Genomic DNA, 13291 nt, shown 5'->3' with positions numbered 1-13291 from the left:
TACGTTAGTCTTGCGATCACAAATGTAAGGTAAATAATAAGTAAAATATCTGAAACCTTCTAAACAAGAGATGCCAAGTTAGTGATGATACTCTTGAAGTCACTTGTTATCTCAAGACTGAAATATTGCTGCAGATTAATAGCCTCTTTTAAAGGCACACGAAATTGCGAATCAGGAGAATGTACAGAGAACCTACATTGTTCGTATAAATTCAGTCAGACACCTAAATTACTGCAGTCACAATTAACTTTACTCCTTGAAACCTAGGAGAGAAAGATATATCATAATTTACACTTGTAAAATTCTACAGAAATTCATCCCAAATCTGCACACCGACATTACTCCCTACGAGAGCAAGAGGCTCGACAGACGATGCATAATATCTCCAATGAAAATCAAGGTGCACTGAGCACACTAAGAGACAATTCAGTAAATATTAACGGACATTACCAACAAACCCCTAGTAAAGCGAAGTTGAAGTTAAGGAGAATTGATAGAAAACTTCTCTATCCCTATAAATTAAAACATTCTTATTACCGGGAATGCGGAAAATCCATTAGATTGTACTCTGGAATGGAGTAAAAAAAAAAAAAAGAAATTATTATGTATACCTGGAAATACTGGAGGAACTCGTTTTAAATATGCTCACTGAAATTACTCCTCGAGCCTTGGCAGACTGAATATGAAAAATAGGGCCGCAACGCATACACCAAGATGTAAATTAATTAATAACGAGGTTTTTTCAGCAACCATTCTTTAAATATAAGAAGAATTACTTAGAGATAATCAGTATTAAAGGAAAGAAGTGGATAAATAACTGCGATGTGATACTATCTTGAGAAGATAATATAGAAGCACAAGCAGGTGAACTAACCAGGACGTTAACTTTCGAAGTTTGGTCACAGACTGGACCACAGGGGCGATTATCAATGAAGCTTTCTTTAACCAAAAACAACAGACTGTATCATACACTACCACCATTCCTAAATCATTTACTACTACAACACCACCACCCACCAACCACCTCCACCACTATCAAATTACTATTTATATTTTATTTCCCCCCGTCTCCTTTTGCCTCTCGGAATAAGCAGGCCGCCATCACCACCACCACCACCACCGCCACCACCACAATTTAACTAGCACCACTTTTAAACCACTATACCACCACCAACTACAGTCCTCACCATACATGACACACACACCTTTCGGAACACGACAGGAGTTTTCTCATCCTCTTGCCTCCCTTTCCCAACTTCTTTTCTTCTCTCCACTCCTCTCCTTCCTTTTCTCCACCCTCCTCCCCTGTCCAGATATATCCCAGTACCAGCCCCTCCCTCTTGCGTTGGCGGTGTATGGAAGTGTTATTGTTCAGTGTTCACAGGAGAGTTACCACGGGCAGGATACTTACAAGGTCTTAGAATCCTCCAGCGGAGGCTCACGAACCAAAAGGATATTTATGGCTGAGGGAACATACGATCTTTTTTTTTTTTAGCATCATTAGGTACAGGTATACCTTTACCCAACACTTACTTTCAGCAGGTACTGGAGTTTTCTTACATACTGGACTGGAATGTTTTCTTAAATTGGAAGATATTCCAGTAGGTGCTGGAGTTTTCTAACACGGTTTTTTTTTTTGATGCGACCCACAACAGTCAGATAACGCACTGGTCTACCTACCTGGAGTCTACCTACCTACATGGAGGGCATTCCGGGGATCAACGCCCCCGCGGCCCGGTCCACGACCAGGCCTCCCGGTGGATTAGGGCCTGATCAATGAGGCTGTTACTGCTGGCCCCACACAATCCAACGTGCGAACTACAGCCCGGCTGATCCGGCACCGTCTTTAGGTATCTGTCCAGCTCCCTCTTGAAGACAACCAGGGGTCTACCGGTAATACCCCTTATTGCTGGTGGGAGGCCGCTGAACAGTCTTGGGCCCTGGACACTTATTGCATTTTCTCTTAGTGTACCAGTGACGCCCCTACTTTTCACTGGGGTATGTTGCATTGCCTGCCAAGTCTTTTGCTTTCGTATGGAGTGATTGCTGTGTGCATATTAGGGACCAGTCCCTCCAGAATCTTCCAGGTATAGATTATGTAGATTATGATATATCTCTCTCGCCTGCGCTCTAGTGAGTACAAGTCAAGTACTTCCAGGCGTTCCCAGTAGTTAAGGTGTTTGATGGAACTTATACGTGCAGTAAAGGTTCTCTGTACATCCTCTAGTTCTGCAATTTCACCTGCCTTGAATGGGATGTTAATGTACAGCAATATTCCAGCCTAGAGAGAATAAGTGATTTAAAAATGATCATCACTGGCTTAGCCTCTCTCGTCTTGAATGTTCTCATTATCCATCCTATCAGTTTCCTAGCAGATGTGATGGTGGCATTGTTGTGGTCCTTGAAGGTGAGATCTTCGGACATTACCACACCCAGGTCTTTCACATTACTTTTCCGCTCTATTGTGTGATTAGAGTTTGTAGTATACTCAATTCTAGTTATTATTTCCTCCAGTTTTCCATACCGGAGTAGTTGGAATTTGTCTTCATTGAACATCATATTCTCTGTTGCCCATTGGAAAACTTGGTTTATATCTTCTTGGAGCTTTGCCGTGTCCTCAATGGATGACACTCTCATGCAGATCCTGGTATCGTTTGCTAAAGATGATACAGTGCTGTGGTTTACATCTCTGTCTATGTCTGATATGAGAATAAGGAACAGGATAGGTGCGAGTACTGTGCCTTGTGGGACAGAACTCTTCACTATGGCAGCATCTGATTTAACTGTTTCCACTACTCTTTGTGTGCGATTGGTTACTTTTTATTGCTAGGTGGACAAGGACAGCAGGAATGTAAAGAAATTTGCCAGTATGTTACTCCGTGCCAAGAAATCGAACACGGGACCTTACAATTGTGAGTTGATCGTGACATAACATAGACAGACACACAGACACAGACTGCAGCCATATATAGGTGAGATATGAACACACACACACACACACACACACACACACACACACACACACACACACACACACACACACACACACACACACACCAGGAGCTATGACTCGACCCCTGAAACCACAACCACACTATCGAAGAGACTCCAGGATCTGTGAATCAACCCCTGAACCGCAAATAGGTGAGTACACACACATAATAAAAGAAGGAAGGTATTGAAGGTAAGTTGGAATCATCTAGGCCTCACCTCATTCACGGGGGGGGGGGTTCACAAGAAGCTGCCACAGTGTAAACATGACACCCTCCCCCCCGCAACCTTTTCTCTTACCAATTATTTCCCTTTCGTTTTTCCAGCCTCCTCGCTGTCCCCTTACCATCCTTCTCGCTTTCCTCTTATCCTTCTAATCCTTCGATATCTTTCAACATTACTTAACCCTCCCTCACGTTTCCTTCTCTTTTTCATCACTTCCTTTGCATTTACACACACACACACACACACACACACACACACACACACACACACACACACACACACCAGGGCTAGGAGCTGGCAACCACAATTAAGCAAACACAATTGGCAACCACAATTAGGGGAGTACACACACACACACACATCGAGGACATCACATATGAAAGACCCCTTGGGGCCAGTGACCATGTGGTTTTAAGCTTCGAATACACAGTAGAGCTACAAGTGGAGGGAGAAGCAGGAAGGCCAGGACGAATGAAGCCAAACTACAAGAAAGGGGACTACACAGGAATGAGGAACTTCCTGAACGGGGTTCAGTGGGACAGAGAACTGGCAGGGAAGCCAGTTAATGAGATGATGGAATATGTAGCAACAAAATGCAAGGAGGCTGAGGAGAGGTTTGTACCCAAGGGTAACAGGAATAATGAAAAAGCCAGGATGAGCCCATGGTTTACCCAAAGGTGCAGGGAGGCAAAAACCAAGTGTGCTAGGGAATGGAAGAAATATAGAAGGCAAAGGACCCAGGAGAATAAGGAGAGCAGTCGTAGAGCCAGAAACGAATATGCACAAATAAGAAGGGAGGCCCAAAGACAATATGAAAACGACATAGCAGCGAAAGCCAAATCTGACCCGAAACTGTTGTACAGCCACATCAGGAGGAAAACAACAGTCAAGGACCAGGTAATCAGGCTAAGGAAGGAAGAAGGAGAGACAACAAGAAATGACCGTGAAGTATGTGAGGAACTCAACAAGAGATTCAAAGAAGTGTTCACAGAGGAGACAGAAGGAGCTCCAGAAAGACGGAGAGGTGGGGCACACCACCATGTGCTGGACACAGTGCACACAACCGAGGAAGAAGTGAAGAGGCTTCTGAGTGAGCTAGATACCTCAAAGGCAATGGGGCCAGATAACATCTCCCCATGGGTATTGAGAGAGGGAGCAGAGGCGCTATGTGTACCCCTAACAACAATATTCAATACATCTATCGAAACAGGGAGATTGCCTGAGGCATGGAAGACAGCAAATGTAGTCCCAATCTTTAAAAAAGGAGACAGACATGAAGCATTAAACTACAGACCAGTGTCACTGACATGTATAGTATGCAAAATCATGGAGAAGATTATCAGGAGAAGAGTGGTGGAACACCTAGAAAGGAACGATCTCATCAACAGCAGCCAACATGGTTTCAGGGACGGGAAATCCTGTGTCACAAACCTACTGGAGTTCTATGACATGGTGACAGCAGTAAGATAAGAGAGAGAGGGGTGGGTGGATTGCATTTTCTTGGACTGCAAGAAGGCGTTTGACACAGTTCCACACAAGAGATTGGTGCAAAAACTGGAGGACCAAGCAGGGATAACAGGGAAGGCACTACAGTGGATCAGGGAATACTTGTCAGGAAGACAGCAGCGAGTCATGGTACGTGGCGAGGTGTCAGAGTGGGCACCTGTGACCAGCGGGGTCGCACAGGGGTCAGTCCTAGGACCAGTGCTGTTTCTGGTATTTGTGAACGACATGACGGAAGGAATAGACTCTGAGGTGTCCCTGTTTGCAGATGACGTGAAGTTGATGAGAAGAATTCACTCGATCGAAGACCAGGCAGAACTACAAAGGGATCTGGACATGCTGCAGACCTGGTCCAGCAATTGGCTCCTGGAGTTCAATCCCACCAAGTGCAAAGTCATGAAGATTGGGGAAGGGCAAAGAAGACCGCAGACGGAGTACAGTCTAGGGGGCCAGAGACTACAAACCTCACTCAAGGAAAAAGATCTTGCGGGGAGTATAACACCAGGCACATCTCCTGAAGCGCACATCAACCAAATAACTGCTGCAGCATATGGGCGCCTAGCAAACCTCAGAACAGCATTCCGACATCTTAAGGAATCGTTCAGGACCCTGTACACCGTGTACGTTAGGCCCATATTGGAGTATGCGGCACCAGTTTGGAACCCACACCTAGCCAAGCACGTAAAGAAACTAGAGAAAGTGCAAAGGTTTGCAACAAGACTAGTCCCAGAGCTAAGAGGTATGTCCTACGAGGAGAGGTTAAGGGAAATCAACCTGACGACACTGGAGGACAGGAGAGATAGGGGGGACATGATAGCGACATACAAAATACTGAGAGAAATTGACAAGGTGGACAAAGACAGGATGTTCCAGAGATTGGACACAGTAACAAGGGGACACAGTTGGAAGCTGAAGACACAGATGAATCACAGGGATGTTAGGAAGTATTTCTTCAGCCACAGAGTAGTCAGTAAGTGGAATAGTTTGGGAAGCGATGTAGTGGAGGCAGGATCCTTACATAGCTTTAAGCAGAGGTATGATAAAGCTCACGGCTCAGGGAGAGTGACCTAGTAGCGATCAGTGAAGAGGCGGGGCCAGGAGCTCGGACTCTACCCCCGCAACCTCAACTAGGTGAGTACAACTAGGTGAGTACACACACCAGGGCTAGGAGCTGGCAACTACAATTAAGCAAACGCAACTGGCAACCACAATTAGGGGAGTACACACACACACACACACACACACACACACACACACACACACACACACACACACACACACAACAAAATGCCTCAGAGGAAGCAGATGGAGACTCAGTGGGAGGAGGAAAGGGCGAGGTCAGTTTTTGTGTACGGGCTCCAAGAAGCCAAGGGGGCCAACTTTGAAGAAATAAAACAGGAGGAGAAAAAAATGATTGAAGGCATCATGAAAACAATAGGGGAGGGCAATATGACCCAGGTGACAAATTTTCAGAGAATTGGGTGGTTTGCGAGTGGAAGGATACGGCCTGTCAGAGTAACTTTCAAGGAAGAATCAGTTCGAATCAGGATTCTGCAAGAGAAAGCAAGACTGAGAGACAAAGAGGGGTACCAGAGAGTATACCTCGACCGCGACAGAACACAAGAAGAAAGGACTACACTGAAAGAGAGGGTACAGAGACGCAAGGAGGAACGAGAAGCAATGAAAATGAGCAGGACCCAGACACAGGAGGAAGGGCAAACACACCCCACAGAATCTCCCACCAAAAGACCCCACCCGCGACATTCCCAACGCAACTGAGCAACCTATACTCCAACCCACTCACTGTTCCCTCTGCCACCAACCCCCATATCACAAACCTCACCCCAACAGCTGTCCCTTATGGGCATTCTGACCCCACCCCCATCAACACATACCCCACCTACACCACAGCCCCATATAGGCCCCCACCAAGGCTCTCCCTCCCCCAACCCCAATATACTTGCATGACCACAATGATAGAAAAGAAACTAAAGGTTTGGTACACAAATGCGGATGGAATAATGAATAAACATGAGGAGTGGAATGAAAGAATCAGTGAAAAATCCCCAGACATCATAGCAGTCACAGAAACAAAACTCGCTGAGATAATAACAGACACAATCTTCCCAACAGGATATCAGATCCTGAGGAAAGATAGAAGGAGTAGAGGGGGAGGAGGGGTTGCACTGCTCATAAAACACCAATGGGGATTTGAGGAAATGGAAGGCATGGACATGATTGGAGAAAGAGACTACATTGTAGGTACAATTCAGTCCGGAGAACATAAAGTAGTCATTGGAGTGATGTATAACCCACCACAGAACTGCAGGAGGCCAAGAGAGGAGTACGAAGAAAACAACAGGGTGATGGTGGACACACTGGCTGAGGTGGCAAGAAGAGCTCACTCGAGCAGAGCAAAGTTACTGGTAATGGGCGATTTCAACCACAGGGAGATCGACTGGGAAAACCTGGAGCCACATGGGGGTCCCGAAACATGGAGAGCAAAGATGATGGATGTGGTACTTGAAAACCTCATGCATCAACATGTCAGGGACACAACCAGAGAGAGAGGGGAGGATGAGCCAGCAAGACTGGATCTTGTGTTCACCCTGAGCAGTTCAGACATCGAGGACATCACTTACGAGAGGCCCCTTGGAGCTAGCGATCATGTGGTTCTGAGTTTTGACTATATAGTAGAGTTACAAGTGGAGAAGGTAACAGGAACTGAAGGGGACAGGCCAAACTATAAAAGGGGGGACTACACAGGTATGAGAAACTTCCTGCAGGAGGTTCAGTGGGACAGAGAAATGGTAGGAAAATCAGTAAACGAGATGATGGAATATGTGGCAACAAAGTGCAAGGAGGCAGAGGAAAGTTTTGTTCCCAAGGGAAACAGAAATAATAGGAAGACCAAGACGAGTCCTTGGTTTACCCGAAGGTGTAGGGAGGCAAAAGCTAAGTGCAACAGAGAATGGAAAAGGTACAGGAGGCATAGGACCCAGGAAAACAAGGAGATTAGTAGAAGAGCCAGAAACGAGTATGCGCAGATAAGGAGGGAGGCCCAGAGACAGTATGAAAACGACATAGCATCGAAAGTCAAATCTGACCCGAAACTGCTGTATAGCCACATTAGGAAGAAGACAACAGTCAAGGACCAGGTGATAAGGCTGAGGAAAGAAGGTGGGGAACTCACAAGAAACGATCAAGAGGTATGTGAGGAGCTCAACACGAGATTTAAGGAAGTATTTACAGTAGAGACAGGAAGGACTCTGGGGGGACAGACCAGATGGGGACACCAACAAGGAATACACCAACAAGTGTTGGACGACATACATACAGATGAGGAGGAGGTGAAGAAACTGCTAAGGGACATCGATACCTCAAAGGCAATGGGACCGGACAACATCTCTCCATGGGTCCTTAGAGAGGGAGCAGATATGTTGTGCGTACCACTTACCACAATCTTCAACACATCCCTGGAAACTGGGCAACTACCTGAGGTATGGAAGACAGCAAATGTAGTTCCCATTTTCAAAAAAGGAGACAGAAAAGAGGCACTAAACTATAGACCTGTGTCATTGACGTGTATAGTATGCAAAATTATGGAGAAGATTATCAGGAGGAGAGTGGTGGAGCACCTGGAACGGAACAGGAGTATAAATGCCAACCAGCACGGATTCACGGAAGGCAAATCCTGTGTCACAAACCTTCTGGAGTTTTATGATAAAATAACAGAAGTAAGACAAGAGAGAGAGGGGTGGGTTGATTGCATCTTCTTGGACTGCAAGAAGGCCTTTGACACAGTTCCTCACAAGAGATTAGTGCAGAAGCTAGAGCATCAGGCGCATATAACAGGAAGGGCACTGCAATGGATCAGAGAATACCTGACAGGGAGGCAACAACGAGTCATGGTACGTAATGATGTATCACAGTGGGCACCTGTGACGAGCGGGGTCCCACAGGGGTCGGTCCTAGGACCAGTGCTATTTTTGGTATATGTGAACGACATGACGGAAGGGTTAGACTCAGAAGTGTCCCTGTTTGCAGATGATGTGAAGTTAATGAGGAGAATTAAATCTGATGAGGACCAGGCAGGACTTCAAAGAGACCTGGACAGACTGGACACCTGGTCCAGCAAATGGCTTCTCGAATTTAATCCTGCCAAATGCAAAGTCATGAAGATAGGGGAAGGGCACAGAAGACCACAGACAGAGTATAGGCTAGGTGGCCAAAGACTGCAAACCTCACTCAAGGAGAAAGATCTTGGGGTGAGTATAACACCGAGCATGTCTCCGGAAGCACACATCAATCAGATAACTGCTGCAGCATATGGGCGCCTGGCAAACCTGAGAACAGCATTCCGACACCTTAGTAAGGAATCATTCAAGACACTGTACACCGTGTATGTCAGGCCCATACTGGAGTATGCAGCACCTGTTTGGAACCCGCACTTGATAAAGCACGTCAAGAAACTAGAGAAAGTACAAAGGTTTGCAACAAGGTTAGTTCCAGAGCTAAGGGGAATGTCCTATGAAGAAAGATTAAGGGAAATCGGCCTGACGACACTGGAGGACAGGAGGGTCAGGGGAGACATGATAACGACATATAAAATACTGCGTGGAATAGACAAGGTGGACAAGGACAGGATGTTCCAGGGAGGGGACACAGAAACAAGAGGCCAGAATTGGAAGTTGAAGACACAAATGAGTCAGAGAGATAGTAGGAAGTATTTCTTCAGTCATAGAGTTGTAAGGCAGTGGAATAGCCTAGAAAATGACGTAGTGGAGGCAGGAACCATACACAGTTTTAAGACGAGGTTTGATAAAGCTCATGGAGCGGGGAGAGAGAGGGTCTAGTAGCAACCGGTGAAGAGGCGGGGCCAGGAGCTAGGACTCGACCCCTGCAACCACAAATAGGTGAGTACACACACACACACACACACACACACACACACACACACACAGCTGTGACTCGACCCCTGCAACCGCAACTAGGCGAGTACACACACAGGCGGGGCCAGGAGCTGTGACTCTACCCCTTCCAACCGGAAATAAGTACACACAAACTTCTGTATTTTCCTCCTTTTATTTCCTATACTCCAACACTCCACTTTCTTCTTTTGTAACTTAGTTCTCCCTTAAAACTTTCCTTCCTTATCTTCAACATTGTCACCCCATCCTCCTAACTCTTCTCCTGTTATCCCCTTACCTTTGCTTCCGCATTTCTTATTACATTACTTCGCTTTACATTACTCGTTTTTTTCCTGCTTTCCTTACTTGAAAATACAACTTTAGAAATTAATTCAAACCAAGACTGATGTGGGATCGAGCCGCGGGGGCGTTGACCCCCGCAAACATCCTTCAGTTACCCATCAGGCAGCACTTGCGCTGTGGTGCCGATGTTGGACTACGTGTATGCACCAACTGACCAGAAGATTAACCTGGATGCTTAGTCAGAATCCATGCTATGTAGGGGAAGGTGATCCCCTGAACCAGTAACAGGTACACCAAACAGTTATGGAGACGGAATTTCTCGAGCCTCTCTCTCTCTCTCTCTGTTCCAATTATCATCTCGTCATTTTCATTCTCTTAACTTCTACCTCCTCATCATGTAGTAATCAGTTTTACTCTACGAGATGTTGAAAGTATTTTATAAACTCGAATGTCATGCTTTTTTTTTTTTACCTAGGAGGTGACTGGGCAATGCTTAAAAATTTTGTAAAATACTCTAGATTTGTAATATACATGTGGGAAATGTGAAAAATGAGCAGGTGTAGAACAATGGGAACAAGAGTCCTTCTTGCGTTACATATGCCACGCCTTGCAGAGGGAAGTGAAGTACCCGAGATATGTCAGGGTCCCAGGTAATGAAACAGACGGATGTCGAGGCCATGGATGCCTTGTCATGCCCCTCCTATAGTAAACCTCTGCATCAGTGACCTCATGGGTCACATACATCGATGGTAATTGTTACCGACAAACTGGTTTTAAAAAGACAAGTGAGCAAACACTGGGACATATTTATTAGAAAAGTGATTAAGGTCCCAGAATAAATATGTCTTAGTGTTTACTCACGCGTCTTTTTAAACTACATACAGTAAGCCTCTAGTCACGAACGCTTCCGAACACGAACAAATCGGTTCACGACCAAAAAATTCGCCAATTTCTGCATCTGGCCACGAACACATAATCGGGTAACAAACAAACACTGCTGCGCCAGTTTTCATATTCTGCATCATTTTTTCATGCTCGCCTCATGGACATCAATTTAATAATAAACACCATGAAATATTTTTTTTTTGTTAGGTTCAGAATGCTTTTTTCGAAATTATTGCATACACAAATTTTCGCGTTGCTATTTAAGCGAAAATCGCAAGTTTTACTTATTCGGCACATCACACACACACACACACACACACACACACACACACACACACACACACACACACACACACACACACACACACACACACACACACACACACACACACACACACACACACACACACCTGACGACACTGGAGGACAGGAGAGATAGGGGGGACATGATAACGACATACAAAATACTGAGAGGAATTGACAAGGTGGACAAAGACAGGATGTTCCAGAGATTGGACACAGTAACAAGGGGACACAGTTGGAAGCTGAAGACACAGATGAATCACAGGGATGTTAGGAAGTATTTCTTCAGCCACAGAGTAGTCAGTAAGTGGAATAGTTTGGGAAGCGATGTAGTGGAGGCAGGATCCATACATAGCTTTAAGCAGAGGTATGATAAAGCTCACGGCTCAGGGAGAGTGACCTAGTAGCGATCAGTGAAGAGGCGGGGCCAGGAGCTCGGACTCGACCCCCGCAACCTCAACTAGGTGAGTACAACTAGGTGAGTACACACACAGCAACCTCAGAACAGCATTCCGACATCTTAATAAGGAATCGTTCAGGACCCTGTACACCGTGTACGTTAGGCCCATATTGGAGTATGCGGCACCAGTTTGGAACCCACACCTAGCCAAGCACGTAAAGAAACTAGAGAAAGTGCAAAGGTTTGCAACAAGACTAGTCCCAGAGCTAAGAGGTATGTCCTACGAGGAGAGGTTAAGGGAAATCAACCTGACGACACTGGAGGACAGGAGAGATAGGGGGGACATGATAACGACATACAAAATACTGAGAGGAATTGACAAGGTGGACAAAGACAGGATGTTCCAGAGATTGGACACAGTAACAAGGGGACACAGATGAATCACAGGGATGTTAGGAAGTATTTCTTCAGCCACAGAGTAGTCAGTAAGTGGAATAGTTTGGGAAGCGATGTAGTGGAGGCAGGATCCATACATAGCTTTAAGCAGAGGTATGATAAAGCTCACAACAGGCCTAGTGTCTAATCGACATGTGCGTAGGACAAAATGGTAACTAACATTATATATATGTATATATATGTATGTCGTGCCGAATATGTAAAACTGGTCACTTAGCAAGAACTCATTTAAAATTAAGTCCTTTATGAAATTTTCTCTTATACGTTTAAAGATATATTTTTTTCATTAATGTTAATGTAAAAATTTTTAATTTTACACCAAAAGAATCTTAGAAAACTCACCTAACCTTATTATAACAAGAGCAATTTATTTTAGCCTAACCCAATTAAATATATTTTAAATACGTTTACAATAATTTAGTACTAAACAAACACAATCAAATATATTTTTTTCGTTAGGTTCAGAATGATTTTGGCGAAATTATTGCATATACAAATTTTCACTTGTCCTATATGGCAAGATGAGCGTTGCTATTTAAGCTAAGATCGCAAGTACTGCATATTCGGCACGACATACATATATATATATATATATATATATATATATATATATATATATATATATATATATATATATATATATATATATACGTATATATATATATATATATATATATATATATATATATATATATATATATATATATATATTTATAATTCTGATCGAAGATGGGAATCTTGAAGAAGGCTTTGTCACTCCGGTTATCCATCCAGTTAACAATCTCACTCTACGATGCTTAACCTGACCGAAATCCCCCAACATCCACAGCTCTACAATGTACGATTATTGTATTTCCCGTTAACTAGTTTCAAGTTTTCATAATCTAGAATATTACAGCTTTCATTATTTTACTGCAGCGATTACTGAACATATTTATATGTATTATTATATCATGTTAATAATGTGACATTTATTACCTGTGTATGTAACAGGAACGATTATTTTATTACTAGTTTATAATATGGTTAAAATTAAAATAATCTGTACAGAATTATTACTTATAGAAAATAATGGAGGTATGATTAGTTTGCCGAGTTATAGTCGTAATTATCTGGCATATTCTGGTAAATAGGTATGATCATTACAAATGATTTTTATCATTACGAACATTACAATTCACTTGAAATTCCATCTGAATTCCAGAATTACAGGTGAACATCAGTGAGTGTTCCACAATTTACAGGTGAGCATTAATCAGGTTTCATTATTTACATGTGAACATCGGCCAGGTTCCATAATTTCAAGTGAGCCTCG

This window comes from Cherax quadricarinatus, chromosome 9, assembly GCF_038502225.1.
Source record: "Cherax quadricarinatus isolate ZL_2023a chromosome 9, ASM3850222v1, whole genome shotgun sequence".
In the NCBI taxonomy this organism is placed as follows: Eukaryota; Metazoa; Arthropoda; class Malacostraca; order Decapoda; family Parastacidae; genus Cherax; species Cherax quadricarinatus.
The sequence above is the reverse complement of the archived record's forward strand: the minus strand, read 5'-3'. Positions refer to the sequence as shown.